Below are 10,818 nucleotides of genomic sequence, written 5' to 3' on the forward strand. Positions count from 1 at the left end.
AACATCATGGCTCCCTCTAGACTTGAAAGGATTTGTCTCACTTTTAACCAATTACCTTGCGATAAAACTACAGTAAATTTGGATAAATTACATTGTAATTAGTTTGAAATACCATAATCTAATATCTAGTCATTTATTTCTCTCAAGGAAGCCCTTTTTGGCCTGTGGTTTCCATGGAAATTTTTTTTTTTTTGGAATAGTTGAAAAATTGATCAAAGACATGGCACAATATGCATAAGACTGATTGTTTTGTGACATAAAAAAGCCTTATTCAAAATACATGTTTATAACAGCAAAATGTGTTGTTTTCACTATTTTGGACTGTAGAAACTCGAACTGGCACAGATGAAAATAAAAATACCTTTCAGGAGAAATATTGAGCATTTATTAAGTATTTCATGACGGTCCTGCCTTTTGCTTTGTGGTAAACAGAATGATAAAGTAAACAAATGTCATTCAGCGTACTAGTTCAGAATTTCAAGTAAGTGCTAGCAAAATATTATTTGCAGTTGTTAAACGTTATTTTCAAAGAACAATATCTGCCCATATGTTACTGACAAACTAATGAAAAACTACTCGTTTTAGAATGAATGGACTTTAAAGTAAAATGGTCCAGTAGTTTTATAAAAGTGAGTCCTTTTTTTTTTTTCAGCAAAAGAAATGAATTCCCAGTTAAACTGTCCAACCACTGTTTCTTTAATACTTTTGAATTCTGAAAGGTACAGAAAATGAACAGAGCATGTTTTTTTTTTTGTTGACCAATTCCCTTGACACCCAACTGTGAGAATAAATGCTACTTTTGAGCACCAATATTTCATGCTTTTACACAGTGAAAATGTTTCTGCTATTTTTTTTTTGTGGAATATTGCACTATTGAGTTTTACTAACTGCTGTAATATTTCCAATTACAGGCGGCTGAGGATCTTTCAGCCAATCGGAAGAGTACAGCTCTGTCTTAAGGCAAGTGTGGTAACGTACATGCCTAATTGTGCATTGATATCAGTATATTGCTGTTAAAATTATCAACAGGTTCCTTTTTTTAGGTCAAAAGCACAGCAAAGCTACATTCTCTCCATTGTCTTCAGGTAATGGCATCCTATGGGTTTTGTGTGAACAGGCACCGGCGTTGCAAGTGAGGATTAACAGCACATAGAGAGTGTAGCTTCTCTTTTGTGCTAGTGATAAAGACCATGTTGCGCATGTGAAAAGAAGAGGCAAAGCATTATTGGAATGCTTACACTTCACCATTTTAAAATAGACAGGGTGTATGAATGACATCATTATACATTCTCAAATTAAGCAATTCCTCTATCAGTTTCTTTTAAATAAATATTTAGAACAGGCATTCCAATTTGATGACTCTCATGATGATTGACACCCAATACCATAGCAATTTCGATATCAATTATAATGGCAAATTAAACGCCATCTGGGCTAGATGTACTGCAACTGCTAACGTCAGCGCCTCAAAGTGCAATAAAGATGGAAATAAAATGTTGGTTTTTATGGTCATCAATGAAACCTAAATGTAATCTCACAAGATATAAGACCAAAGCAAGGCTCTCTGGCGATTAGAAGAAAGTGTTGTTATATAACTCTGAGCTTTATTCTCTGCTTGTTTCACACTGCCACACCTTCAAACTTTAGCAGTATTAAAATACAGGAGTGAAAGGGTTAACTACCGCAGCTAAAACGATTGTAAATCCTGAAACTCAGATTTTATTTTAGTTTGTTCTTTCTATAGACTGCAGCTTCAAGTACAGAGTGACATTGTTACATTTAAACTGTTAAGTGCCCTGTGCCATCTTGGCAGCATTCCCAGTTCAGAAGTTAATCTAAAGTAAATGTTTTTTAACTGTCTGACTCTGCACATTAAAAGTACAAGTTTTGGCTGTTATGAGGTCGCTTAAGTGAGCGATAGCTGATTCGGGCGATTCACAAAAAAGGAAAACATCAAGTACATTTGCCATTTGGTTTAATCTTTTGCCATTGCTATGAAGACAGCAGATGTATAGCCCTACAATGCAAACAGTTACAGTCAGTGATAAGTTATTTTTTATGCACTTTGAGATTTATTGTTTTTAGTTACAAGCAAATGCTTGGGCATTTTTTTTCTGTCACAATATGTACAGTAACTCTACAGTACTTTCACACTTAAGTTGTACCTTCTTTCCTTGCTGTCTACCACAACAAAATTCGTATGGTCATTCTTCTGGATTTTTTTGTGTCTAGTTATTTATTTACATTTCGTTTTATTGTATCTAACTCTAATATAGCTTTAAATCCTATGAACACGCCTTCTAATTGTAATCTTGTTTTAAATCTCACAAGCAGAAATGTAGGAATTTGCTGCCACTTAGTAGTTGGGGTGGGTTTAAGTATTCAGAACAAATCAATGATGTATACAAGTCAGGAAGGAGGGACATTGCACTGGTAAAGGTAGTTTTTGTTTTTCCTTTTTTATAGTCTATCTATTTTAATGGGAGAGGGGTGAAGTCACTGTGAATTGAGTAACCATTTCCGGTGTATATTGGCAATACTTTTTTTTTTTTTTTTTTTTGGGTTTGTTTAATCGGTTAAAACCGAAAATCAGAAGCCTGAAAAAAAAAAAAAAAAAAAGTATTTTACATAATATTTACTAATCTTTCGTCTCCATATCTCAAACGCGTTGATCTTCCTTCTTTGGAATTTCCTCGTCGTCCATGACTCGCACCCGTACAAAGCCAAAGCGAATATAGTCTCTTTCACTGGCTTCTTGCTCTCCTTTGTATCTTTTTGTCTTTCCAAATCTTAACCAGACCAATCATCGCTTCTCTTCCTAACACTAAATGTCTCTGATTTCATCTTTGCAATCTCCATTTTCATCAATCGTGGACCCAAGAAAGGAAAAACTTCACCAACTCTGTTCATTCACAATTCTAAAATTGTCTCTCCTCGTGGTGGGCATCACCTTTGCTTTCTTGAGATTGAGGAGAAGGCCAGCTTTTTCACTTGCTTTCTTCACTTCAGGTGGTGTCATCTGCATAATGCAGGTTGTTAAACTTTCTTCCTCCTATTTTCATTCCTTCTCTCATCTTTCAAGCCTGCCTCTCATGATTCTTTCACTGTACAAATTGAACAGGTAGGGTGATAAAATGCATCCTTGCCAGACATTCTTCCCAATTCTAAAGCTCTCTGTCACAACAAACTCAGTTTGCACAGTTGCTTCCTGGTTAGTGTAAAGGTTTTTCAACAGGTGTATCAGATGGTCTGAAATTCCGGGTCAGCCGTAGCCATGGTCCCACGGGTCATTAAAATCCAGTCCCTTTTGACTGCAGTTTGCAACAATCTTAACAAACCAGCTTCTACTAACTACTAGCTTTTGTCAATGCTGTACCAGCCCTGGTACCTGTTACATCATCATTCTGTCCTGAGACCTGCAATACAATGTGATCATTTGGGAGCAAATACTGTTTAAGCACAGTGCTTGGAGCTTAACATCTGTTAACTCTCTAAAGTAATTATGAAACATAAATAGCATGTTCAATGTTCAGCCCCTGTCTTGTTCAATTAAGGCTGTTACTGTGACCAGTGGAATTGTATCTGAAATTATAGACAGCAATGTACTACCTAATGAATTACCTACCTAATGACTTAGACTTTTATTCTAGCATTTTTCACCAAGTAGTTTTCATGATGTGATTTTGCACTGTGTAATGATTTTATTCTATCTTAATTTTACATTCACCGCAGTCCAGTCTCGAACAGTCAACCCTTAAAGGCAGACATGCTCCAGTTTTGCTGAAGGGGAATCCCCCCCTCCCTCCCCAGTGAGGTTTGTAGTCATGTTTGTAAACAATGTGCCTATTTGGCCAGTAGGGGGTCATTACATATTCCCCCTGCTTAGAGAAAGCGCATCCTCGAGTGTAGAGCAACTGATCGGCATATATCTGAACTCCGCAATGAGACTACACATCCCGTGTGGTCGTGCCTCAGGTTGGGTGCCATCTGTAACGCTTTTATTGCTCTGTTATATTTTTCTGCAATTGAACCACTGACAATCTGCACTAAAGGCAGACATGCTACAGTTTCGCTATTGGGGTCATTCATTACAACTGCACACTGTAGCTTTAACGTTTAATGTTTCTTTGGAGAAAATATTTGAAATGACAAAACCGTGGACTGCAGCAACTTTGAACTATATCATCAGGCAATAAATATGTTAACTACACTTCTGGATTCTTTAGTGTGCTGTGCTCTACCTTTTGAATTGTAAGCCTGGCTCATTGTAAACATAATCTGTCTACCTAATGTTAATAATGGCTGGAATTTCACCCCTGCCTGAGTTAACCCCTCACTTTTGCCTTAACAACAACTTTACGCCCCCGGGAACAGAATCAGTAGTTATGTATTTGAGTGAGAATTTTAGTTTTTACTATGCTAATATACCATGCATGTACTGTAGCTTAGCTTAGATCGTTTACATTAGGACAAAACCCTAAAGTCTGAGGCTGCAGCATAGTCAAGACTCTTGTTGCCGTAATCGAAGAGTTGATTAGTTTTCTATAACTGCAAGTCCTCGCACAAACAAATGAAGTGTGAAATTAAAAGTAGACATTAGTCATGTACTGTATATCAGCTCAGAGAAGCTTATGTCAAGAGTTTATTATTCCCGTTAATATTAAGGCAAAGCAAAATCATCAGTTTCTACAGTGAGTCTTCTAGCTATACAACCAGTAAGCTGAATTCACCAGCGGTGTTATTATTCCCATAACGTTCTACATCCTTTTCTTTCAAACTCAGTGTTTGGTATTGAGTACTGCACTGTACCTTGAGCAAATCAATCACAGACATGCTGCCATGAGAAAAGCTTATTACCATATTTTATACTTGTGTAAATTAATACTTGCTTCAAGTAAAACATATTGCCATGTACTAAAATCATTGGATTTCCAAAATCCCAGTATAAAAGTAACTATTAAATCATTCATATTCTGATACAGTATCTAGGCTAAGATTAGGGATTTTTTTTTTTTTTTCTGCTATTATGAGAAACTAAAAATAATTAGTTCTAGTGTGTGTGTGTGTGTGTTTTAATCAGAAGACTCTACTCATACCAAATAGTTCTTTTTTACTAATACTGTCTATTCATATTTGCAACACAAGGAGTAGATAATGAGAGACTAGTTAAACATCTAAGGATTGGTAACTGAAAAGGACCGGGACAAAATGGTGCAAAAGCCTCAAGGTGAACCTGAGAGAGAAAAAAGCCTGGAGCTTTTTATGCTGTAATTGCTGCAGAAAGCAATAGGAAAAAAAATTGTGAAACTTGAGCTCGAGTGCAGAAGAAAGATAGACACTGAGCTTTAACACTGTAGCTAGAGCATAATTGATACTATTAGTATTCACATGCAAGGAAAATCGGGGCGCAAACTCACATATATCCCAAATTAACTAATCCTACTCGCTTAGCTACTGCTACAATATCAAATTGATTACTGAAACAGTAAAAAGCAAGAACAAATGCAAAGTTTTGTGTGTGAAATATAGCAGAGTGGAAGTACTGCTAACCAGGATCTTGTTATTGCTTCTTGTTAATGCTATATCTTAAGTAGATTTGTGTCCAATTTGGCAGAATAGGCATGATTTCAAACTAAACGCTGCATTCAAGAAGACACAAAACATCTCAAAAGGCCCTGAAATGCAAATGGTTATCTGTTTATTATTTCATTATGGATTTAAAAGCTTCAACGGCATGCCCCTCAAGTGTGGTTTAATTAAACAATTACTCATTCAGATTTTAAAATAGCAAGAGGGATGGTGAGGAACTTTTCAGTAAACAATTTTTGCTTTTGCACTCAAGTTATCAATGTCTGCATTCGGTCATCATGCGACTTTCTCAATTGTTTTAAATATGAGTGTTGGGCAATTTTGGTTTTTAGAAAATTAATACTTATTTAATGTGTACACGCTGTATAGAGGAAAATGAGACCTACCATAGAAGGCTGTGTGGTCCAGTGGTTAAAGAACCTGGTTCAAATCCAAGCTCAGCCACTTACTCATTTGTGTGACCCCGAGCAAGTCACTCAACCTCCTTGTGCTCCATCTTTCGGTTGAGACATTCTTGTAAGTGACTGCAGCTGATGCACAGTTCACACACCCTAGTCTCATCTTCTAAAGTGTTTTGTGATGGTGGTCCACTATGAAAGGCGCTATATTAAAATAAAGATAATTCAGATTACCATCAATTTTAATAAAGTGAAATGAACTGGAATTATTTTGTCAGCTCTATAACCTTTTATCCAATAAACCAGATTTGAACACAGACATTTTATTATGAACATAACACCTCTGTGGCAGCAGGGATTGTTCCTTCTTTCATGGGGAAAGGAAAACATTTTCAGACTTGGTGTAGTTGGAAAAAGTGGAGCCATGGATAGAAGAGGGCACTGGAGCTTTGATGTTTTGTAATTGATACTTTTATAATACATTACATGTAACCACAGTCTTAGATAAGTACTGATCTGCTGTTCTAGATGTTCCTAATGGTTTGACACTTCCAATCATGTTGAGCGGTTTCTTGAACATTCTATAATGTATTGGGTGAGTACTTTAAAACTAAAACAATCTTAAAGATGTGTCACGCTAAATGATGGAACATGAAATCCCCAAAAAGGAAGCGACTACTTGTGCATCATTAAACAGGCATTGTTTTTCATGGCAGGGATTACTCTACAGCAGGGGAGCAATTCTGAGAAGTCAAACTGAGTAATGGAATTGCTTGTGGTTGAGTTTTATTTAATTTATCTGCTATATATTATCCAGAATGTAGCAGGATGGACCAAAATGTATTTACTGGCAACAGTTAAGCCTGTGTATTTGGGGCAGAGATACCAAAATAAGATTCCACAAACCTAGAGACGTGCAAACATGCTGGAGCTTCATAATGAAATGTGATGTCAGTGCTCCTGCTTCTGAAATACAGCTTCTGCTTCTTAGCCTCGACTACATTAAATTAGTATAATTATCACCTTTTAATTATAAATGCATCATGCTTTTAGCTTGGCAAGTATAATGAGAATGGAATGCGTTTCTCACCGCTTCTTTGTACTCGTATGGGCTTCATAAGGATGCAGATAGAATGCTGAAGTAGAACATGAACAGAATATTAATCAATGTAACAAGCTGCTCATTAGCAAACTGGTTCATTAGAATTATTGAAACTGTAAATAGCCAGAAGCTTCAAAAACTCCTAGGCAGGATTTTGAGATTACGTTGAATTTCCCTGAATCATACTGCACATGCAGTAATTGTAACATTGTTTTACATTGTAACAGATGAATATGGCTGGTGATTAGAAGGAAGTTGTGTATCGTTTGTGAACAAGGTCCTTTGAGCATAACGGTAACTAAGCCTTCCTGAGGCCCTGAGAACAGGTGTTAATGTCACCACAATCCTTATGGAATTAGTCTTGTACATACAGTTTTTATGTGTTACTTGGTAATGGAATACATGTGTTTTTTTTACTTGTGCATCAGCAGGCTGTCCATGAAGCCACGAATCTGAGTCATAAGACAGCCAGTGACATGTAATGTGATTCAAATTATGTAATTGTATAGTAAGGTGGAATCATTTTTACTATGGCATCTTTATTTTACTGATGAATTCTGCAATAATTGTGTTGGTATTATGTAAAGCAGATTGGTCCCACAAAATAAGCATTTTGCCTGGACCAAAGAAAAGTAACTAGGTTTCAAATATGTTGGTAATGTTTCTGTACATCTTAAACATGCTGGGTTTGAGGAAGTTGATGGAACATTGTCACGCACATGTTTTAGTAAACAAATTAAAATTTAAGGCTCATTCGAGAAATAAATAAACGACAAATTACTTCTTGCTGATTGGTTGTCTAAAGAAGTGGAGTTGGACTAGAGCCGAAAGTAAGTAAAGAAAGTATAGTGAACTGGAGTAGTACCATGCAAATTTACCTTGATAAACATTTGCAAGGGGTACACTGTGTTGCCAAAAATATAGATCCAGACTACCATGTCATCAGTGAATAGCATTGATTTGAATGACATGATGGTCTTGTAATAGTTTTACCAATCCACGTTAGAATTAAACGATGCACTACATCTGCCACGATATCGAGGTGGTTGAATAGATGAGATCTCTAAGCACCACAACCTATACCACTTCACAGATTGAGGCTTTGGCAGATGCATCATTGCTAATATTTCATGAGCCGTTACAATACCCCTAAGACTCAACACAAGCTGTTACAGTTCGTTGATTGATGTTTTCAACTAACACTGTTTGTTGGAATTGTCCATTCCGTCTTGGGGGGGGGGCTTGAACTTGAAATGAAGAAATGCTCTTCCATTCTAATACCAGAGTAACTGTGGGAGTTACAGCCCATGATCACTTATTTTTAAATCACTTCGATATTTCTTAATTTCCCCTGTGAATTGTGTTTATTAGCTGTTAAATAAAGGATAGACATTCAAATTTACCAGTATGACTGTCAGTTAGGGGAGCCCTTCAGAAAAGCACTAAGACTTATCGTTTCTATTAAGAAGGTGTTAATCATGGGCTGACTGCCATTGGTGTACATGAGAGTGCTGTTTTATTAGAGGAAGCTTAAACCTCATGGGACCATGGTTTTACTAAAGTGTTTAATTCCACTGTGGGAGGAGGAACTGTATACGTGATTTGCAATAAATCCTAAAATGAGAAAAGGAAGATGTTTATTGAAAAAAAAATAATATCAATAGATTAGGAGCCAGAAACAGTGGGGTGTGGTAACTGTCCTTATGGATGAGTACCTAGATCAGGGCTTTCTACAGTTGACTCAAGAGCCATAGTTTAAACATTTCAAAAGACTGCGAGGACAATCTGTAGTTTAAGGTAGAAGTAGTACATTCCAATTGCAGCAAACTTGATGTTTAAAAATGCAATGTTTAGATGTGCAGAAACTACTCGGGCGTTGCCTTGCTGTAGTTGCTACTTTTTTAGTTTAGAATATCTATTTTGCCAAGGGGGGGTGGGGGACAGATGCTTGCTTTAAATTTAAAGGATATTATGCCAAAACCATACCATCTGTTCCAATGCATTTTTTAGTCATGTTCAAGAATAATCTTTAAAAGCAGTCAGGTTCATTGAAACACAGGGTTGAAACACACTCATAATATCGGGCTAATCAGCTTCTATGGGAAGGCATAGAATTGCAGATGAGATGAATTTGAGAGAGCTCAGGAGGCACCTGGTCAGTCAGGTCTGCTGAAGCACAATGAGGAGAAACAGTACCTGTCGGTTTTGCCTCCCTAACCTGCGGGAGCTCCAGAATCAATGTGATGCTCCCGCTGGAATCCCCAGTGAAGACCGGTGCCTTTGCACAGCCAAGATGCAAACCTGCGCACCAATAACGGCATGACTCACATTGCACACCACACAGCCATGCTTTCCCAGGTTAGCCACTCGGAGGCCCCAATTAAGCGATTTGATTTATCCGAGATCGGGTGTGGAACCCCTGAAAAGGAAGCTATTAAACAGTCAAACACAGTGCACACAACTCAAGACAGTTTGTTCATTTGTTTGCATTGAAGCTTGAAAATACATAACAAAACACAACAATAATTTAGATTGCATATATTTCCCAGTGTTCTATTTATACACACAAACTACATTAGTTACATAATTTTCCAACCTTTACATTATTCTAATGCAGGATATACATTTATAATAGGCCATGTAAACAAAAAACCTGCTACATTTTTGTGAGATGCAGTATACCAAAATAAATCAACACTTTTACTATGAAATAAGCATTCTGAAACTCAATAGTTTAAACACATAGCACAGATAGCTATCACATTCAATAGATAAACTGGTATAACATGCAAGTGTTGTGAACTTAATTGTCTTTTCTTTCTTTTGTTTAGTACTGTAGTAAAAATGGACATTTGCCTAAATTGAAATCCTTTTATCTCACAAACCAAATCAGGTAGAAACAGCTGTACTGTACTTTCAATACATTTTGTCGCCTGCATTTTGTTTTCCCCTTTTTCAATACCACAGTGGAATCCTAAAATAGCAGCCAGCATAACTGAAACTAATAAGCCATACACATTTTTTATTAACGTTCCAAATAGTATCTACTCAATACTTCTAGCAACTAACACTACACATAATACAAACTGTATAAGATATGCATTTATATGCTAGTATTGACCTGAAAAGGAAGATACAAGAACAATCAAACATCAGACACATAACTCATGGTGCACTTTATTCTTTTACTAATTCTGCAGCCTTCTACCAGACTTCAGTCCTTTACACAAGCAGTATTGGAAAGCAATGTTACACATAAGCAAAGCAATTAGGCAGCCAGTGTCTCACATTTCCTTTATACTTATGTGGTTGACCTTTTTATACCCTCATCACGACCATTTGCTACTTCCTGCTAAGAAAATACCAATCAGGGAATTGTAAAGAAGTGCTTTCTAATCCGTAAAAAGCCCACATTTGTGGTAAGCAAGTGGACTCATCTTTCGCATTCTAATAGAAGGATGAATTTACAGTTCAGAATCACACTAAGATGGTACATTTAGAAAAACCAAAGAAAACATTGAAAATTAAATGACAAACATTTCGACTGATTGAATTTACAAAGTGTGCTAGTATTCCTGGAATTAGGGTTTTGACAGTGTACAATATGTTGAGCATCAGTTACGGAAGAAGTCATTTTACCATTAAAAAAGAAAAACTGGCTCAAGTTTTCTGGGGGTTTTTTTGTCTTATTTCTCGTTTGTTTCACAATAAAAAATATTTTGCATCTTC

Source organism: Polyodon spathula, chromosome 9 (genome assembly GCF_017654505.1).
Source record: "Polyodon spathula isolate WHYD16114869_AA chromosome 9, ASM1765450v1, whole genome shotgun sequence".
NCBI classification, from domain to species: domain Eukaryota; kingdom Metazoa; phylum Chordata; class Actinopteri; order Acipenseriformes; family Polyodontidae; genus Polyodon; species Polyodon spathula.